The sequence below is a fragment of the Penaeus vannamei genome, chromosome 20 (assembly GCF_042767895.1).
Source record: "Penaeus vannamei isolate JL-2024 chromosome 20, ASM4276789v1, whole genome shotgun sequence".
Classification (NCBI taxonomy): Eukaryota; Metazoa; Arthropoda; class Malacostraca; order Decapoda; family Penaeidae; genus Penaeus; species Penaeus vannamei.
The window spans coordinates 415,454-430,453 of NC_091568.1; positions in this window are offsets into that span (position 1 = coordinate 415,454).

Below are 15,000 nucleotides of genomic sequence, written 5' to 3' on the forward strand. Positions count from 1 at the left end.
TGGACCATTACAAGGGATGATGAGGGCACTTCTCTAGGCCTGTTCCTCACGCGGCCGAATATGGGCCTATAAGTGAGGGGTTGCGTCTACCCCCTCCCCCTCCCTCTCTCCCTCCTCCCATTCCTCCCCTTCCATCCCTCCCTCTTCTCCTCTGCTTCCCTCCCGCCCTTCCTCCTTCCTCTCCTCCATCCCTCCTCTCATTTCCTACCTTTCCTTCCATCCCTCCCTCCCTCCCTCCTCCTCCTCCCCTTCCATTCTCCATCCTTTCCCTTCCCTCCCTCCTCCTCCCCTTCCATTCTCCCTCCTCTCCCTTCTCCCCCCTTCCCTCCTCCTCCTCCCTTCAAACACAACCCGAGACAAACAAGTTTCACACTCACTGCCTAATGCTGGTGATTTAACCCTTTTCGCGGGAGGCTAATTACTCAGGTAACGAAACTAGAACAGCGGATGGGTGCTTCTGCCTCCATTCCGAATTCCTTCCTTCTCTTCCTCCCTCCTTCATACATTCCCTCTCTCCACTCCTTCCCTCCTTCCTTCCTACATTCGGTCCCACTCCTTCTCTCCTTCCTTCCTTCCTACATTCTCTCCGTCCCTCCTTCCTTCCTTCTTTCCCTTCCTCCACCTACATTCCCTCAATTCCTCCTTCCTTCTTTCCCTTCCTCCTACCTACACCCACCTCCTGCCTCCTCCCTTCCCCCTCCCTGCCTCCATGAAAGGCCAAAACATTATCCAGGAAACGACAGAAAACGCAAACAAAACTGAGAATGAGACGACCTCAAAATGCGTTCGATTCGGGCGCGAGCAAGGGGTCTCCCCCTTTACAGGACTTTTAGTACGTAGGTATCCCCTCCTCACAGGACTCTCAGTAAGTAGGTATCCCCTCCTCACAGGGCTCCTGGTAAATAGGTATCTCCTCATTACAAGGCTCTTGATACATAGGTACCTCCCCCTCACAGGGCTCTTGGTAAGTAGGCATCAACAACTCACACTCCAGGTCCCTCCGTCTCCGCCACACAACTCACCTGGAAACAGAAATAAAGTACATAAGCTTTTGATTGCAGGAAAAAAATACGAGTTTAGTTATGACATTTGTAAAAGAAAAGTTTCCTTGACAGAAATGGACAGCTCGTTCTGATGATAGAACAAAGAACAAGTATATAAGTCTTTTCGAGACAATAAAAATACAATGGATGTATTACAAAAAAGAATGACTGCAATGTCAAAAAGATACATATATAAATGCATAATAATAGCAATCAGACACAACAGCTAATCCACACCATAATAAAACCCACACGAGACTCAAAATCAAAAACCAAATTACAGAATCTAGCAATAAATCAAAACAGAAAAATACCTCGAGATTGTACCATATCACACAGCTAATTGTATAAGACCCTCCCCCCCCCCTCGTACCATCCAAGGTCAACTCCCCCCCCCTTCAAGGTCATACACATAAACAGACACACACTCACGCCCACAAAACAGAGCAAAGATCACGGGGAAGAACATAATAAAAGCTGACGTCGGGAGGGAAGGGGTAACGCTGGGCTGGCGCGGCAGAGGACGATTCGTGACGAGAACCATCTCATGAGAAGCACGTTTCATGGCGAGTATGTTTAATGACGAATATGCTTCACGACGAGGAAGTTTCGTGACGAATGTGCCTCATGGGACAAGTATATTTCGTGACGGATATGCTTCAAGGCGAGAACGTTTCATGGCGAATATGCTTCACGACGAGGAAGTTTCATGACGAAGAAGTTTCATGACGAGTATGCGTCTCATGGGACAAGTATATTTCGTGACGAATATGCTTCAAGGCGAGAACGTCTCATGGCGAGAATCTCTCCAGACGAATCCGTTTTATGACGAATGTGTTTTATGACTGTGTTTCATGACGAATACGTTTCATGACGAATCCGTTTCATGACGAGGGCGTTTCATGACGAATACGTTTCATGACGAATCCGTTTCATGACGAGGGCGTTTCATGACGAATACGTTTCATGACGAATCCGTTTCATGACGAATGTGTTTCATGACGAGTGCGTTTCATGACGAGTGCGTTTCATGACGAGGGCGTTTCATGACGAATCCGTTTCATGACGAGTGCGTTTCATGACGAGTGCGTTTCATGACGAGTGCGTTTCATGACGAGGGCGTTTCATGACGAATCCGTTTCATGACGAGGGCGTTTCATGACGAATCCGTTTCATGACGAATCCGTTTCATGACGAGGGCGTTTCATGACGAATCCGTTTCATGACGAATCCGTTTCATGACGAGGGCGTTTCATGACGAATCCGTTTCATGACGAGGGCGTTTCATGACGAATCCGTTTCATGACGAGGGCGTTTCATGACGAATCCGTTTCATGACGAGTGCGTTTCATGACGAATCCGTTTCATGACGAGTGCGTTTCATGACGAATCCGTTTCATGACGAATCCGTTTCATGACGAGGGCGTTTCATGACGAATCCGTTTCATGACGAATCCGTTTCATGACGAATCCGTTTCATGACGAGGGCGTTTCATGACGAATCCGTTTCATGACGAGTGCGTTTCATGACGAATCCGTTTCATGACGAGTGCGTTTCATGACGAATCCGTTTCATGACGAATCCGTTTCATGACGAGGGCGTTTCATGACGAATCCGTTTCATGACGAGGGCGTTTCATGACGAATCCGTTTCATGACGAATCCGTTTCATGACGAATCCGTTTCATGACGAATCCGTTTCATGACGAGGGCGTTTCATGACGAATCCGTTTCATGACGAGGGCGTTTCATGACGAATCCGTTTCATGACGAATCCGTTTCATGACGAATCCGTTTCATGACGAGGGCGTTTCATGACGAGGGCGTTTCATGACGAATCCGTTTCATGACGAGTGCGTTTCATGACGAGTGCGTTTCATGACGAGTGCGTTTCATGACGAATCCGTTTCATGACGAGGGCGTTTCATGACGAATCCGTTTCATGACGAGGGCGTTTCATGACGAATCCGTTTCATGACGAATCCGTTTCATGACGAATCCGTTTCATGACGAGGGCGTTTCATGACGAATCCGTTTCATGACGAGTGCGTTTCATGACGAATCCGTTTCATGACGAGTGCGTTTCATGACGAATCCGTTTCATGACGAATCCGTTTCATGACGAGGGCGTTTCATGACGAATCCGTTTCATGACGAGGGCGTTTCATGACGAGGGCGTTTCATGACGAATCCGTTTCATGACGAATCCGTTTCATGACGAGGGCGTTTCATGACGAATCCGTTTCATGACGAGTGCGTTTCATGACGAATCCGTTTCATGACGAGTGCGTTTCATGACGAATCCGTTTCATGACGAATCCGTTTCATGACGAGGGCGTTTCATGACGAATCCGTTTCATGACGAGGGCGTTTCATGACGAGGGCGTTTCATGACGAATCCGTTTCATGACGAATCCGTTTCATGACGAATCCGTTTCATGACGAGGGCGTTTCATGACGAATCCGTTTCATGACGAGGGCGTTTCATGACGAATCCGTTTCATGACGAATCCGTTTCATGACGAATCCGTTTCATGACGAATCCGTTTCATGACGAGGGCGTTTCATGACGAATCCGTTTCATGACGAGTGCGTTTCATGACGAATCCGTTTCATGACGAGTGCGTTTCATGACGAATCCGTTTCATGACGAATCCGTTTCATGACGAGGGCGTTTCATGACGAATCCGTTTCATGACGAGGGCGTTTCATGACGAATCCGTTTCATGACGAGGGCGTTTCATGACGAATCCGTTTCATGACGAGTGCGTTTCATGACGAATCCGTTTCATGACGAGTGCGTTTCATGACGAATCCGTTTCATGACGAATCCGTTTCATGACGAGGGCGTTTCATGACGAATCCGTTTCATGACGAGGGCGTTTCATGACGAATCCGTTTCATGACGAATCCGTTTCATGACGAATCCGTTTCATGACGAGGGCGTTTCATGACGAATCCGTTTCATGACGAGTGCGTTTCATGACGAATCCGTTTCATGACGAGTGCGTTTCATGACGAATCCGTTTCATGACGAATCCGTTTCATGACGAGGGCGTTTCATGACGAATCCGTTTCATGACGAGGGCGTTTCATGACGAATCCGTTTCATGACGAGGGCGTTTCATGACGAATCCGTTTCATGACGAGGGCGTTTCATGACGAATCCGTTTCATGACGAGTGCGTTTCATGACGAATCCGTTTCATGACGAATCCGTTTCATGACGAGGGCGTTTCATGACGAATCCGTTTCATGACGAATCCGTTTCATGACGAGGGCGTTTCATGACGAATCCGTTTCATGACGAATGTGTTTCATGACGAGTGCGTTTCATGACGAGTGCGTTTCATGACGAATCCGTTTCATGACGAGGGCGTTTCATGACGAATCCGTTTCATGACGAGGGCGTTTCATGACGAATCCGTTTCATGACGAATCCGTTTCATGACGAGGGCGTTTCATGACGAATCCGTTTCATGACGAGGGCGTTTCATGACGAATCCGTTTCATGACGAGGGCGTTTCATGACGAATCCGTTTCATGACGAATCCGTTTCATGACGAGGGCGTTTCATGACGAATCCGTTTCATGACGAATCCGTTTCATGACGAGGGCGTTTCATGACGAGGGCGTTTCATGACGAATCCGTTTCATGACGAGGGCGTTTCATGACGAATCCGTTTCATGACGAGGGCGTTTCATGACGAATCCGTTTCATGACGAGGGCGTTTCATGACGAATCCGTTTCATGACGAGGGCGTTTCATGACGAATCCGTTTCATGACGAGGGCGTTTCATGACGAATCCGTTTCATGACGAGGGCGTTTCATGACGAATCCGTTTCATGACGAGTGCGTTTCATGACGAATCCGTTTCATGACGAGGGCGTTTCATGACGAATCCGTTTCATGACGAGTGCGTTTCATGACGAATCCGTTTCATGACGAGTGCGTTTCATGACGAGGGCGTTTCATGACGAATCCGTTTCATGACGAATCCGTTTCATGACGAATCCGTTTCATGACGAGGGCGTTTCATGACGAATCCGTTTCATGACGAGGGCGTTTCATGACGAGGGCGTTTCATGACGAATCCGTTTCATGACGAGGGCGTTTCATGACGAATCCGTTTCATGACGAATCCGTTTCATGACGAGGGCGTTTCATGACGAATCCGTTTCATGACGAATCCGTTTCATGACGAGGGCGTTTCATGACGAATCCGTTTCATGACGAATCCGTTTCATGACGAGGGCGTTTCATGACGAATCCGTTTCATGACGAGGGCGTTTCATGACGAATCCGTTTCATGACGAGGGCGTTTCATGACGAATCCGTTTCATGACGAGGGCGTTTCATGACGAATCCGTTTCATGACGAGGGCGTTTCATGACGAATCCGTTTCATGACGAGGGCGTTTCATGACGAATCCGTTTCATGACGAGGGCGTTTCATGACGAATCCGTTTCATGACGAGGGCGTTTCATGACGAATCCGTTTCATGACGAGGGCGTTTCATGACGAATCCGTTTCATGACGAGGGCGTTTCATGACGAATCCGTTTCATGAGGAGGGCGTTTCATGACGAATCCGTTTCATGACGAATCCGTTTCATGACGAGGGCGTTTCATGACGAATCCGTTTCATGACGAGGGCGTTTCATGACGAATCCGTTTCATGACGAGGGCGTTTCATGACGAATGCGTTTCATGACGAGGGCGTTTCATGACGAATGCGTTTCATGACGAGGGCGTTTCATGACGAATGCGTTTCATGACGAGGGCGTTTCATGACGAATCCGTTTCATGACGAGGGCGTTTCATGACGAATCCGTTTCATGACGAGGGCGTTTCATGACGAATCCGTTTCATGACGAATCCGTTTCATGACGAATCCGTTTCATGACGAATCCGTTTCATGACGAATGTGTTTTATGCTGAGTATGCTTCCTGACGAGTACAGTTCACGACAGGGACGTCCTCGCGAGCTCTGTCTCCCAAGACGCAGGAACTACACCGGGCATGGGAACCTCCGGAGCCTCCAGACGCCCGCAGATGAGGACCTGGGGACCCGGAGGGCGTGGGACCTGGGCGCTAAGGGGTAGGGGGGGGTGTTGGCAACCGGGGGCAAATGAGAGCCACGTAAACAGAGATGAAATCTTATAAAAGAATAATAATAAAACGGGGAATAACAATAATAATAATAAATAATAAAGACGCATCTCCACACAGGTAATGAAGCCAAGAGGACGGGCGTGCTGACTCGGGCCGGCGGTGAGGATTCCCGACGCCGCTCGTTGACAGCACGCCCGCGGTACGGTGTGGGCGTGCGCGGGATAAATCGCAGGAAAAGGACAAGAGGATGAAACACGGGAAGCGAGAGAAAACCACGAAGGAGGACGCCATTCCGACCGCTGTGTCTCCACCTCCGAACTCCACCCCTCCCCACACACCCCTCTCAACGCCTAAACAAACTCAAAACCCTACATATTTCGCCTCTAAACCCCCCTTCACCTCCACACTCCCCACCCTCCCCTCCACACTTCCCACCCTCCCCTCCACACCGGCGCGGGGCATCTCCCTCACCACACGAGACCCGGGCATCAGTGTGTGGGGCAGGGCGGCGTCGCTACACAAGGTACATAACACTCGACTGCCAAATTATTTCCCGCCCGTTATGGAAGCCGAGACACCCCTTACAAGGAGAGGGGGGGGGGGCGACTACCAACTTCACCCCCCCTTTCCCTTCTCCCTCTGTCCCCCTTCTCATAATCTCTTATTAATGATCGTTGGACAATTAGAAAACCATGTCAATTAAAAAGGAGGAGGAGAGGGAGAGGAGAAGGAGGGAGAAGGAGGGAGAGGGAGAAGGTGGGAGAGGGGGAAGGAGGGAGAGGGAGAAGGAGGGAAAGGGAGAAGGAGGGAGAGGGAGGAGGGAGGGAGAGGGGGAGGGAGGGAGAGGGGGAGGGAGGGAGAGGGAGAAGGAGGAGGGGGGAAGGAGGGAGAGGAGAAGGAGAGAGAGAGAAGGAGGGAGAGGGGAGGGAGGGAGGAGGGAGGGAGAGAGAGAGAGAGAGAGAGAGAGAGAGAGAGAGAGAGAGAGAGAGAGAGAGAGAGAGAGAGAGAGAGAGAGAGAGAGAGAGAGAGAGAGAGAAAAGAAAAAGACAGAGAAAGAGAGGAAGAGAAGAGAAGGGAAGAGAAAAGAGAAGAGAAAGAGAAAAATAAATAAAAAAGAGAGAGGAATTCCCTTGCAAGCTACGAGAATTAAAAAAAAAAAAAAAAATTACATCATATTCCTAGACATTCTAACCCTCTCTCACCACACAATACACGCCATGTAATATGCTAATCCGCTATTTGTTCGGGAGAGAAGCCGCCGGAAATTAAATTCCATATAAGCATAAACACGAAACCTAAAATGATTTACAGGGAAAGGTCAGACGATTGGTTATCATGCGTAATATATGGTCAGAAGAGGGAGGCCGCCATTTTGTGGATTTGGGTGGAAATATGAATGGAAATATACGGCAAATGAGCGAGCGAAACACACACACGTACATACATATACTCTCTCTCTCTCTATCCTCTCTCTCTCTTTCTTCCTCTCTCTCTCTCTATCCTCTCTTTCTCCTTCCTCTCTCTCTCTCTCTCTCTCTCTCTCTCTCTCTCTCTCTCTCTCTCTCTTTCTCCTTCCTTCCTCTCCCTCCCCCTCTCTCCCTCTCTCCCTCTCTCTCTCTCTCTCTCTCTCTCTCTCTCTCTCTCTCTCTCTCTCTCTCTCTCTCTCTCTCTCTCTCTCTCTCTCTCTCTCTCTCCCTCTCTCCCTCTCTCCCTCTCTCCCTCTCTCCCTCTCTCCCTCTCTCCCTCTCTCCCTCTCTCCCTCCCTCCCTCCCCCTCTCTCGATATCACCGACACCAGTATTCCAGCAGCGCACCCATTAAAGATTCTAATTACACGAACCCCATTTAATGTATTGGCCAAACATTTACCATCACAATTACCCCGCGATCAAGGCAATAGCCACGAGGGACACGTAAATAAAAGACACACACGAAAAACAAAAGAATGAGAACAAAAACACATCTCTCGCACATACCTACATGGCCGAGCTATAGATCTATGTCGAGTATTGGGACCATGTGATACTGGAGTGGGTGGGTGGGGTGGCGGGGTGGCGGGGGGTGAGGAGTGGCTAGGGGGAGTGAGGAGAGGGGAGAGGGTAGGGAGAGTGGGTGGGAGTAGGGGAGAGGGTGGGGGGTAGTGGGGTGTGGGGAGAGATTGGGAGTCGTGGTGAGTGGGGAGAGGGTGGGGTGGTAGTGGGTAGTGGGGGTGGGGAATGGGGGAATGAGGAGTGTGTGGGGGTAGTGAGGAGAGGGTAGGGGGTAGTGGGGAATGAGGAGTGGGTGGTAGCTGGTGGGGGTGGGGTGGGGGTGTTGAATGGATGGTGGGTTTTAGATGTTGTTGAGTATGTGGTGGGGGGAGGAAGGGGGGAATGGAGGGGGTAACGTAACAAGGAAAATGGTTAATTAGAGCCTATTCACTGCTGATTACCTCTTTAGTATCTCTCTTTTACTCTAAAGTATCTGTCAGGCCATTATACTATCTACTTTTCCTCGTGTTCCTTAATAGACATAAAATATTTCTTTAATACCACGCTGCCACTACGTATTACCACAATAAAAAAGATAAACTCACATTCTCTATGCAGAAAAATTGGAGTGAAAGGAGAGAGGAAGAGAGAGGAGAAATGGAATTGAGAATGAGAAGAGAAGGCGATAGATATATAGATGGAGATGGAGATAGATTGATACACAGAGGTGAAGATAGATATATAGATAGATGGAGATATAGAGAGATACAGAGAGAGAGAGAGAGAGAAGAGAGAGAGAGAGAGAGAGAGAGAGAGAGAGAGAGAGAGAGAGAGAGAGAGAGAGAGAGAGAGAGAAAACAGAAAAATACCAACGGATACTACAACCCCCCCACCTTCCTTACCCCCATGACCCCCCTCCCCCGCCCCCCCTGCCGATCACAACCCGCGGGGAGCCTGTGTTGTTTAACCTCCTTTTGTTTACCGGGATCTGGCCGGGACCTTTCAAGTCGCCGCCCACCAGTAAGGGCGTCTTCGGGGGAGAATAAAAGGGAATTACTGCCGAATGGACGAGGCAAATGCGCTCTTGACATCCTCCTTGCAGCCTTTTGTCTCGAAACAAACAAGATGCCAAGGGGAGGTAGGCCTATCGAGTGCCCATAACCGCCATACTTCACGACCTGTACCGAGAGAACAAACAAATCGGCGAAATAAACAACAAAACAACCCTGACAAGAACAAAAATAACAAAATATAACGCCCGGTCCTGCCTGTCAACATTGAAGAGCCCGTCTCGAGGATCACAGGATTTCCTGACGCGCCGCAGACCCGTCCTTCGTGTAGGCCTACCCACCGCACGGCCCTTCGCGTCCAGACAAAAAGCCTCCCCAGAGTCGCTCCGTCTTGGCGTTTATTGGCTCCGCGGCGCCCATTGTTCCGGGACAAAGCGCCGCATTTTCTTAAACTGCCTCGAAATAATTAAGAAATAATGACGCCAGTTTGGATGAATCGCAAATGAATAAAACGGCCTACTGGCTCCGGACGCAAATCTCTCGAATATCACCTTTTCCTTTTTCTTTACAGTTATACTTTATAGGCCTATTGAAATGAATTGTAAAGCTCCTTAAAAGGGTAATCCCTTTTGCCTTCAAACTCCCCGCTCAGCCTAATAAAATAACTATGCCTGAATAAACCTGCCCCTCAATAGGCCTACTTACAAGGTAAAAAAATAAAAAAAGGTACCCACATAGGCCTACGTCGAATAAGAAAAAAAAATTAATAGGCGTGACAGCACAGGCCTATCCGTAATCAATTCCATGCGCCGCGGGAAGCAATGACGGCCATCGAGGACCACCTCCCCCCCCTCCCCCCAGCTCGTCCTCCAGCCTCCCTCTACGTCGCCCTCGGGAAGTGCAATCCCTCGATGCCCTCCCACCTTCGGCCTTCGTTCATAACGCCCATCGAATAAATATGCGTGAGAGAGAGAGAGAGAGAGAGAGAGAGAGAGAGAGAAAGGGAGAGAAAGAGAAAGCGAGAAAGAGAGAGAGAGAAAGCGAGAGAACGAGAGAGAGAGAGAGAGAGAGAGAGAGAAAGGGAGAGAAAGAGAAAGCGAGAAAGAGAGAGAGAGAAAGCGAGAGAACGAGACAGAAAGAAAGAAAGAAAGAAAACGAGAGAAAAAAAGACAAAAAAAAAGCAAAATCATACAAGACAAAACGAAAAAAGGGAAGGAACCATCAGACGTAAAGGGGGGGGGGGGTGACACCAGAGACAGACGGACACCGAGCAGATCGGACGTCACGCAGACAGACGGTCATCAAGGAATCTAATTCGACGTCAGAGAACACGAGGAATCAACAGGCTGATTCCTCGCTGTCAGGAGACACAAGGGCGTGATGGCCGCTGACGTCTCGGGAAGAGACACGGAGGAAGAAGGAAGACGAGGAGGGAAAAGAGTGGGAGGGGGGGAAGAGGAGGAGGAGGGAAAGGAGAGGGAGGGAGGGAGGGAGGGAAGAGGAAAAGGAAGAGGAAGAAGAAGAGGAGGAGGAGGAGAGGTGGAGGAGAAGGAAGAGAAAAAGAAGAAAATATGGAGGAGGAGAGACAAGGAATGGGGAAGAAGAGGAGGAATGAGGTGAAGGGAGTGGAGGTGGAGGAGGAGGAGGGAGGAGCAGGAGGAGGAAGGAGAGGAAGAAGACGAAGAAGAAGAATTAGGAGGAGGAGGAGGAGGAGGAGGAGGAAGGAGAGGAAGAAGACGAAGAAGAATTAGGAGGAGAAGGTGGAGGAGGAAGGAGAAGGAGAAGGAGAAGGAGAAGGAGAAGGAGAAGGAGAAGGAGAAGGAGAAGGAGAAGGAGAAGGAAAAGGAGAAAGAGAAGGAGAAGGAGAAGGAGAAGGAGAAGGAGAAGGAGAAGGAAAAGGAGAAAGAGAAGGAGAAGGAGAAGGAGAAGGAGAAGGAGAAGGAAAAGGAGAAGAAGAAGAAGAAGAAGAAGAAGAAGAAGAAGAAGAAGAAGAACAAGGAGCCATCCCGTCCGCCGAGCACTTGTCCCTCCGCGCACCTGTCTCCCTCTCACCTCGCCCTCTTTCTACACCTGTTGTCGCCGCCGTCCCTCCCTCTCGTCCTCCTGGCACCCTTTCAGTTATCCAGGCAGGTTTTTTCCTTCTTCCCTCCTCCTCCTCCTCCTCCTCCTTCTTCTTTCCTTTACCTTCCTCTTTCTCTTCCTGCTCCTCTTCATCTTCTTCTTCCTTCTCCTCCTCCTTTCCTTTACCTTCCTCTTTCTTTTCCTGCTCCTCTTCATCTTCCTCTCTCTCCTCCTCCTCCTTTCCTTTACCTTCCTCTTTCTCTTTCTGCCCCTCCTCCCATTATCTTGAGGACTTGGGTAACAATACTATAATTATTAGCGAGTCACCTGTTTCAGCGCGATCATGCGGGTATCCCCCCCCCTTCTCTCTCTCTCTCTCTCTCTCTCTCTCTCTCTCTCTCTCTCTCTCTCTCTCTCTCTCTCTCTCTCTCTCTCTCTCTCTCTCTCTCTCTCCTCTCTCTCTCTCTCTTTCCTCTCTCTCTCTCTTTCCTCTCTCTCTCTCTTTCCTCTCTCTCTCTCTCCCCTCTCTCTCTCTCTCTCTCTCTCTCTCTCTCTCTCTCTCTCTCTCTCTCTCTCTCTCTCTCTCTCTCCAAACGTGTAGAAGATAAAGAATTAGACAGAGAAAAAAGGAAAAAGCACTGACAATAACAAAGAAGTACCATAAGTGAGACAACACGTAAAAAAAAATAATAATAAAAACACACGATAAAAAAACTCATCCAACAGCTAAAATAATCGCCAAACAACACGGGCCCACCTCCATATACGCTTATTTAACTAATGGGGGCCAACATCTATACCCCTTCACCCCCTCCCCCTCCCTTACCTCTTACCCCTCCTCCCCCACCCCCCCTCTTCCTCTCCCTCCTCCTCCTCCCCATCCCTAACCCTCACCCCTCCCCCCTCCCCTCCCTCCCCTCTACCCCATCCCTTACCCCTCCTCCCCCACCCCTCCCCTCTACCCCATCCCTTACCCCTTACCCTCCTCCCCCAACCCCCTCTTCCCTCCCTCCTCCTCCTCCCCATCCCCAACCCCTCCCCCTCTACCCCATCCCTAACCCCTCCCCCTCCTCCCCCAACCCCCTCTTCCTCTCCCTCCTCCTCCCTCCCCATCCCTAACCCCTGCCCCTCTCCCCCAACCCCCTCTTCCTCCTCCTCCTCCTCCTCCCCATCCCTAACCCCTCCCCCTCCTCCCCCAACCCCCTCTCCCTCTCCCTCCTCCACCTCCCCATCCCTAACCCCTCCCCCCTCCTCCCCCTCCCCTCCCCTCCGCCCCCCACGCCCTCCATACCCCCTTAGGTCTGCTGACTAAGCTATACAGATTCAGCCCTAAGTCACCGGCCAGTCATCGGAGGCCATAATTACTCGGTATCAGGGCATGGATTACTTGTCTATTGGCATCGAGGGCGAAGAGCATACCCGTGTAGGCGGGGGTGGGGGAGGGGGAGGGGGGAGGGGGGTCGCTGCCGGTCGTCTTTGTCTAAATCTGTATGTATGTATCTCTTATTTTTGTTGATCGATCTTTCTCTTTTTTATTACTCTCTATGTTCTGCTCTCTCTCATTTTTCTTTTTCTTTCTTTCTCTTTTTTATTTCTCTCTATGTTCTGTTCTCTCTCTTTTTTCTCCCTTTCTTTCTCTATTTTTCTTTTTCTCTCTCTTTCTTTCTCTATTTTTCTTTTTTTCTCTCTCTCTGTTGTTTCTCTTTTCTTTTCTTTTTTCTCTTTCTCTCTCTCCCCGTTCTGTTCTCTCTTTATCCTTTTCTATTTTTTTCGCTTTCTCTCTCTCTCTCTCTGTTCTGTTCTCTCTTTCTCTTTTTCTTTTTTTTTCTTTCTTTCTCTTTCTCTCTCTCTCTCTCTCTCTCTCTCTCTGTCTCCCTCTCTCTCTCTCTCTCTCTCTCTCTCTCTCTCTCTCTCTCTCTTTCTTTCTTTCTTTCTTTCTTTCTCTCTCTCTCTCTCTCTCTCTCTCTCTCTCTCTCTCTCTCTCTCTCTCTCTTTCTTTCTTTCTTTCTTTCTTTCTTTCTTTCTCTCTCTCTCTCTCTCTCTTTTCTCTATTCTGTCTGTCTATCTGTCTGTCTGCCTGTCTATCAGTCAGTCAGTCAGTCAGTCTCCCGTTTCGATTACCTCCCACAAAACCCAAAGCCATTAAAAAATCATAAAAAATATACATCAATCAACTCATTATTATCTAACGCGTGTTAAACCGACTGCCTGAACAAATAACACCATCAACCAACGGCAATAACACCAATCACGATGATGAGACGGTGATAATAACAAAAGATAAAGACCGAATGAAGAATAAATTAGAAATCTGTTAATAAAATGAGGAATTACAGGGGCCACACAAGCTCCTTCCACGGGGCCGGCTGGCTGTCACTCACCCGGGGGGACGCACCGCCAACGCCGCCGACAGGAGGTGGAGGAGAAAGAGTGATGGTGGTGGAGGAGGAGGAGGAAGGAGAGAGGAGGAGGAGGAGGAGGGGGGGAGGAGGGAGGAGGAGGAGGAGGAGGAGGAGGAAGAAGAGAGGGAGGGAGGAAGGAAGAGGAGGAGGAAGAGAGGGAGGGAGGAAGGGAAGAGAGGGAGGAAGGAGGGAGGGAGGGAGGAAGGAAGAGAGGGAAGATGGAGGAAGTGGTGGAGGAGGAGAGGGGAAGGAGGAGGTGGAAGAGGGAAGAAGAGAGAAGAGGAGGGAGGGAAATGGTCATGGTGGGGGGGGTGGTGGAGGAGGAGGGAGGGAGGTAAAGATGGTGGAGGAGGAGGAAGAGGAGAAAGAAAATGAAGAAAAAGAAAAGGAGGAGGAGGAGTAGCAGATAAAAGGAACTGACAGAACATGCGTTATTCAGGCACTTCGGAATGTAGGCCTACGCTTGACGTGGGGGGGGGGGGGTAGAAGAGGAAGGAGAGAGGGAGAGGGAGAGGGAGAGAGGAAGGAGAGAGAGAGAGAGAGAGAGAGAGAGAGAGAGAGAGAGAGAGAGAGAGAGAGAGAGAGAGAGAGAGAGAGAGAGAGAGAGAGAGAGAGAGAGAGAGAGAGAGAGAGAGAGACAGAGAGAGAGAGAAGGGAAAGGGTGAGGGGGGATGGAAAAGAAGAGGTACGAGAAAGGAGGATGAAGGAAAAGAAAAAAGAGAAGAAAAGGACAAGAGAAAAGGGAGATAAAGAAGGTATAGAAGGAGAAAAGAGATAGAATAAGGAAACTAAAAGAAAAAGGAGAAAAGAGAAACGATAAGAGAGTACAAAAAATCAATGACAACGAGGAAAACGCAGAGAAAAGGTGTACGAGAAAGGAAGAGAGAAAGGAAGAAAAAGGGGCAAGAGAACGGAAGAGAAGAAGAAGAGAAAAAGGATGAGAAAGGAAGAGAAGAAGAAAAGAGAAAGGAGGAGAAAGGAAGAAAAAGGGGCAAGAGAACGGAAGAGAAGAATAAAAGAGAACGGAAGAGAGAAAGGAAGAAAAAGGGGCAAGAGAACGGAGGAGAAGAAGAAAAGTGAACGGAGGAGAAAGGAAGAGAAAGAGCCAAGAAAACGGAAGAGAAGAAGAAGAGAGAACGGAGGAGAGAGGAAGAGAAAGGAGCGCAGGCCACGAGGAAAAGGGTCAGCTGAGAAAGGAATTCGGCAGCGGCAGCCGGGGGCGGCGCTGCCCTGTCAGGAGTGAGGGACACGCCCACCGGAGACGCTGAAGGAGCCACGAAGGGACAGTGACTCTCGCTTCCTGGGGGGTTGACAGCAGCGACGGGGAAGGGGGGGTGGAGGGAGGAGAGAGGGAGGGAGGGAGGGGGACAGGAAGAGGGAGGGAGGGAGGAAGAGAGGAA